This window comes from Onychomys torridus, chromosome X (genome assembly GCF_903995425.1).
Source record: "Onychomys torridus chromosome X, mOncTor1.1, whole genome shotgun sequence".
NCBI lineage: Eukaryota > Metazoa > Chordata > Mammalia > Rodentia > Cricetidae > Onychomys > Onychomys torridus.
The window spans coordinates 10556578-10561760 of NC_050466.1; positions in this window are offsets into that span (position 1 = coordinate 10556578).

The following is a 5183-nucleotide window of genomic DNA, read 5'->3' on the forward strand; positions in this document are numbered from 1 at the left end:
ACATGGACATAGGTGGGAGTCTATTTATCAGAGCAAGGGAAGCATAACAGTGACTACATCACCGAGGACTATGGTTTTCCTTTCTCTAGCAACCATTACCTGCCATTAGCTCCTCAGGGAGGGGTGGGACCTCATGAGCCCCTCCCCAATCCAAGATAGAATGTGGATGTAGGACCAATCTTATGCTAGTAAGCACAGTATGTCATGTCCAGAAGATATCACAACACTCTATCCTCTGGCTCTTATATCTTTATGCCCCTTCTTCCATGATATTTCTTTGGAGGAAGTAATAAAGATATCTCATTTTAGAACTGAGCATTCAACAGTTACTTATTCTCAAAATTATGACTAGTTATGAATGTCTTCATTAACTGCCACTCCTTGCACAAAGAAGTTTCTTTGACAAAGGCTCAAAGCAGTATTAATCTATGGGCAGAACATAAATATCTAGAAGACAGTTGGATAACAGGTCAGTTTACTAAAACAACAGTAGTAAGATCTTCTCTAGGGCCTATGACACCACCAGCCACAAGATCTTAACAAGGTAGGTTTATAGTACCAGGCATAGGGCCAAATTCTTTATAGGCCCAAAGCTCTCTCTCTGTGTGTGTGTGTGTGTGTGTGTGTGTGTGTGTGTGTGTGTGCATGCTATGACTTCTTTTGTGTGTTTTTCATTATGAGACATTTCAAACATAAAGTTATAAGTAATAATATGGGTCTCATATACCTGCCTACTTCATCTGGCATCTTGCTAGAACAATAAGACAACAAAAGGAAATCAAGAGGATACAAATTGGAAACAAAGAAGTTAAACTTTCACTATTTGCAGACAATACAATAGTATACATATGTGACCCCAAAAATTCTACCAGGGAACTCCTACAGCTGATAAACACCTTTAGTAATGTGGTGGGATACAAGAGTAACTCAAAAGAATCAGTAGCTCTCCTATATACAAATGATAAACAGGCCGAGAAATATCAACCTTTACAATAGCCACAAATAATATAAAATACTTTGAGCTAACTCTAACTAAGCAAGTGAAAGACTTGTATGACAAGAACTTTAAGTCTTTGAAGAAAGAAATTGAAAAAGACATCAAAAAATGTAAAGATTGCCCATGCTCATGGATAGGTAGGATTAACATAGCAAAAATGGCAATCTTACCAAAAGCAATCTACAGATTCAGTGCAATCCCCATCAAAATCACAATTCTTCACAGACCTAGGAAGAACAATATTCAAATTCATATGAAAAAAAACCTCAGGATAGCTAAAACAATTGTGTATAATAAAGCAACTTCTGGAGGCATCACCATCCCTGACCTCAAGATATACTATAGAGCTATAGTAATAAAAACAGCTTGGTATTGGCCTAAAAACTGACATGTGGACCAATGTAATTGAATTGAAGACCCTGACATTAATCCACACACCTATGTGTAGTAGGACAGGCCCATAGGGTTGAGGAAATTGGCTCAGACCAGTTGCCAAGGCATGCACATAATATACTCATTATGAGCCAACCTGGAGTCTGCCTGAGGGCCTAGCAACAGGAACTGTCAGAGTTCCTGGTTGCTGTCAGAGTTCCTGATCAATGTCAGAGTTCCTGATCATGCTCAGCCAATGAGGGATGACCATGCAATGCCACCAGATTGCAATACAGACTGGGAGGAGGGTATATAAGGCCTTCCCCATTATTAAATAAATAAATTCATTATTTGCCAGCAACACCTATGAGCATCTGATTTTTGACAAAGAAGTCAAAACTGTACAATGAAAAAAAGCATCTTCAACAAATAGTGCTAGCATAACTTGATGTCAACATGTAGAAGATTGCAAATAGTTCCATATCTATCACTATGCACAAAACTTAAGTCCAAGTGGATCAAAGACCTCAACATAAATCCACTTATACTGAACCTGATAGAAGAGAAAGGAGGAAGTAGCCTTGAACATATTAGCACAAAAGACTACTTTCTAAATATAACACCAGTAGCACAAACACTGAGAGCAACAATTAATAAATTGGGCCTCCTGAAACTGAGAAGCTTCTGTAAGGTAAAGGACACCATAAATAAGACAAAATGACAGCCTACAGAATGGGAAAAGAACTTCACCAACCCACATCTGACAGAGGGCTGATCTCCAAAATATATAAAGAACTCAAGAAACTAGGCACAACATACAAAAAAAATCCAATTAAAAATGGGATACAGAGCTAAACAGAGAATTCTCAACAAAAGAATGTCAAATGGCTGAAAGGCATTTAAGGAATTGCTTAACATCCTTAGTCATCAGGGAAATGCAAATCAAAACAACTCTGGGATACTGTATTACACCTGTCAGAATGGCTAAGATCAAAAACACTGTTGGAGAGGATGTGGAGTAAGGGGAACACTCCTCCACTGTTGGTGGGAGTGCAAACTTGTACAGCCACTTTAAAAATCAGTATGGCGACTTCTCAGAAAATTGGGAATTAGTCTACCTCAAGACCCAATGATATCATTCTTGGGCATATACCTAAGGAATGCTCAATCATACCACAAGGACACTTGCTCAACTATGTTCATAGCAACATTATTCATAATAGCCAGAACCTGAAAACAACCTAGATGCCCCTCAACCAAAGAATGGATCAAGAAAATGTACTCAACTGTAAAAAAAAAAATTTTTTTAAAGACATCATGAAATTTTTAGGCAAATGAATGGAACTAGCAAAGGATAATCAGCCTCTAACTCACAGCTCCAGAGAAGCTAGCTAACAAGGAGGACCCAAAGAGGGACACATTGATCACCCTGGGAAGGGGAAATAGATGAGATCTCCTGAGTGAACTGGGATGAGGGGGCATTAAAGGGTAAGGGATGAGGGAAGAGAATATAAGGACAGAGTGGGAGAGCAATGAAAGAGATATCTTGATGGAGAGAGACATCATGGGGATAGGGAGAAACTGGGTGCTAGGGAAGTTCCCAGGAATCCACAAGGATGACCCCAGCTTAGACTACTAGTAATAGTGGAGAGGGTGCCTAAGCTGGCTTACCCCAGTAATCAGATGGTGAATACCCTCATTGTCATCATAGAGCCTTTCTCCAGTAACTGATGGAAGCAGATGCAGAGATCCACAGCCAAGCACCAGACCAAGGTCCACGAATCTAGCCAAAGAGGGGAAAGAGGAATTCTATGACCAAGGGGCATCAAGATTATGATGGGGAAACCTACAGAGTCAACTGAACCAAGCTAGTGGGAACTCATGAACTTTAGACCAACAGCTATGGAGCCTCCATGGTACTGAACTAGACCCTCTGCATAAGGGAGACAGTTGTATAGCTTGATCTGCTTAAGGGGCCCCCTGAAGTGGGATCAGGATCCATCTCTGACGCATGAGCTGGCTTTTTAGACCCCATTACCTATGGTGGGAGACCTTGCACAGTCTTGATGCAGGAGGAAGGGCTTGGACCTGCCTCAACTGAATGTACCAGGCTTTGCTGATTCCCCATGGGAGGCTTTATCTTTTCAGAGGGGTGAATGGGGGATGGGTTGGGAGGAAAGGCTGTGGGGAGCAGGAGGAGGGAAGAGAAAGGGATCTGTGGTTAGTATGTATGATGAATAAGAAATGTCTTAATAAAGAAAAAACAAAGAATGTATGTATCCGCAAAAACAAACTCCAAATGGATAAAAGACTTAAATGTAAAACCTGAAATTGCTAGAAGCAAACATAGGCTGAACCATATGTGATATAGGTTTAGGAAAATGTACGGAACAGTAGGCATTCATGAATTTATTCTCCCTCTTCTCTTGCCTATGGATATGACTAGTTGCTTCAAATTACTGCCTATACTTCTCTGAAATGATAGCCTGTAACCTGTTGCTGTGTTTTCCTTCCCTAAAGTGCTTTTTGTCCAGATATTTTATCACAGTATCAGCAATAGAAACTAAGACATTCCCCAGATGAGGAGATGCTATCTCAGCTACTGGTAACTATCACCCTTTTCTCAAAGACTTCACTTAATTCCTTTTTACCTACAGGGTCACTGTCTGTTTCCAAACCCAGAACTTCTCCAGTCAGCCTTTCTGACCTCCTCATTTTATATCTCTGTTTATGCTCTGTGCAGACAGTTTGTTTCTTGTAGCAGGAATCTTAGAAGGTCTTATTAATAAAATCAAACCTGAGGCCAGTTATTGGGGTGAATGCTAGAAGATCAGAGAAGCAGAACAAGCCACAGCTATCTCATCTTGCCAGTTCTTCAGCTGATCCTGTTTCCTCAGACTGGATGCCTCTCAGCTGAATTCTACTGCGCCAAAGCCTAAAAGCTTAACCTGCCAAATGTTTAACCAGCCAAATGCTGCTAGTTTCTGGTCTTCATGCCTTATATATCTTTCTACTTTCTACCATCACTCCCTGGGATTAAAGGCATGAGTCACCATGCTTGGCTGTATCCAATGTGGCCTTGAACTCACAGAAATCCAGAGAGGTATTTCTGTCTCTGGAATGCTAGGATTAAAGGTGTGAGTGCCCCCATTTTCTAGCCTCTCCATCTAGTAGCTGTCTGTTCTCTGACCCCAGATAAATTTATTAGGGTGCACAATATTTTGGGTAACACAATACCACCAGTTTCTCCTGTTTTTAAAGCTCAGTTGTAGCTTTTCTTGTTTCTATATTACATTTATAGATGTTAAGAACCTGAGAGCTAGAGCAAAAACCCAGCAAATAAAAGTAAAAAGCCAGAACTGCCTGGTGCCATGAGGCCCAGATGCAAGGAGGATACCTACAGCTCTGCCCCTGGACACTTGCCCTGGGCTGGCAGAAATCAGCCATGAGTGTAGTGGGTAGCCATTCCAGCTTTGATCTGGAAGTTCCAACACCCATTGAGGCTTCAGTAACTGTCATGCCTACAAGAGAGGATCTTGAAGACCTGAGATCTGGATGGGCCAGCTCACTTGGTTTCTGGACCCTGGACACTGGAGTTCTCCAGAAAACACCACCAGACTGTGCTATACCTTTCCCAGACCCTGTTACCTTTCCTTTCACTTGTAAGTTACCCCACAAAATAAACCTCCCTTCTAACTACATAAAGTTGCCTTAATAATTTCACCAATACATGAGCCTGCCCAGTGCCTCTGGCACAGCATGGTCGGGCACCATTGTGGTGGGCGAGTATGTGCTGGAGAAACGGAAGAGAGAG